This window comes from Eptesicus fuscus, chromosome 19 (assembly GCF_027574615.1).
Source record: "Eptesicus fuscus isolate TK198812 chromosome 19, DD_ASM_mEF_20220401, whole genome shotgun sequence".
Taxonomy (NCBI): domain Eukaryota; kingdom Metazoa; phylum Chordata; class Mammalia; order Chiroptera; family Vespertilionidae; genus Eptesicus; species Eptesicus fuscus.
Window position 1 is genome coordinate 49,395,023 of NC_072491.1, and position 1,717 is coordinate 49,396,739.

The 1,717-nt window shown below is 40.2% G+C and overlaps 1 pseudogene; it reads right to left on the reverse strand.

Moving 5' to 3' along the window:
- Positions 1-714: 714 nt before the first annotated feature.
- LOC103299951 (40S ribosomal protein S21-like) lies at positions 715-960 on the reverse strand (annotated as a pseudogene).
- Positions 961-1,717: the final 757 nt, after the last annotated feature.

Below are 1,717 nucleotides of genomic sequence, written 5' to 3' on the forward strand. Positions count from 1 at the left end.
AAATTAATGGTTTATAAGACAAATTCTATTCTTTTGTAAAATAATATAAAACTACTTAAGGACAAATATCATTATATCATAAGTTTTCTATTAAATACAAAAAACAAGCAGAAAATATAAGATAGGTTAAAGATAATTGGTTATCCTTGTAGAGACTGTGTTATGGTGATTCATTTAAAATCCATTCTTCTTTATATATCCATATATGTAAGTATAGATAGATATATAATAATTATATTTATTATTATTTTAATTTTATTATTATTAGGAAAAAAGTTAATGGCAAATTAAAGATCAAATAGAACTTGAGATTGGAAGCCCACTCCTAAGAGCGAGAACATGTTGCTCTGATCTTAGCTCTCCCGGTTAAGCACGAGGTCTTCCAGGAGCTCTGCCCCATAAATCACGATTTGCAACTTTAAAAACCTTGAACAATAAGTTATCCAATGCACATTTTCTTAATTATTAGGTATCTTAAATCTTTAAAAACATTGTGCACAGACTAGCTTCACACTTAGTGGGAATAAGAAAAAAGCATGTGTTTGTCGGCTGTGGGCCTTCGCTCCGCTAGGCTACTAGGGCATTAGCTAGGCTTGGCTTCGGCTCAGCCTTGGGTCCTGCTTCACAAGACCTCTCTTGTTTTGTTTGTTTGTTTTGTTTTCTTATGTTTCCGCTATTTATTTATGAAAAATTTAAATCTCTGATGCTCTTCAGTCAGTTCTTTGAGAAGATGCCATCGGCCTTGGCCAGTCAGAGAATGGAGTCACCTGACTCACCCATCCTGCGGATAGCCCCGCAGATAGCATAGGTTTCAAACTGGCCTTGAACCTGCTGTCACCTTGTCAACCTCGGCCACGTTCATCTGGGTGGACGCGTGGTCCTAGGCGCCGATGATGCGGTTGCTGGCGGAGCATCCCGCAGCACGTACAGGTCCGCGAACTGGCCCGCATCGTTCTGCATGTCCAGGTTGCGCCTGCTGCCAGCACCAGGAGCGTGCCCGCAGAAAGCCATTGTTTTAACCAGTGACAACTTGAGGCCTATTCTTCAGGTGAGAGGCAGAAGTGTAAGAGACCTAGCCACGTCATGCAGGAACATGTATTGCACCCTAGCCGGTTTGGCTCAGGGGATAGGGCATCGGCCTGTGGACCTAAGGGTCCCAGGTTCGAATCTCGGTTGCCGGCTCCTCTCTGGCCCGGGCCCTGGTCAGGGTGCATGCAGGAGGTAACTAATCCATGTGTTTCTCTCACATCTATGTTCCTCTCTGTCTTTCCGTCTCTCCCATTTCTCTAAAATCAATGAAAAAAAATATCCTTGGATGAGGATTAAAAAAATAAGATATATTTTTTCAAAAATAATATATATTGCCTCTGTTTATAATATTTCAAGTAACGACACTCTATTGACCAAAGCTAGCGATTTGCCTAAGCTCAATATCACTGGGGTGGAGAAATATACCCCAAATCCCAGAGCGGTAAGCACTGCTGACCAATATGGCAAATGGACTGGATGTGTGATTTTATCATGAGGAGGAAGTGAGGAGTGGTGAGCAATAATCCAAGCTGCCATTTTAGCTAGACTTATGCATTTTCTCTCCCTTTAAGTTGCCTTTATTTCTTTGATTTGTTGAATTCTTCATTCTCATCTCAAGTCATTTACTTTTATTTTACCTCTTTTCTTAATTAGATCTGTAAGAATTTGAATTAATAGTTTTAAAAAT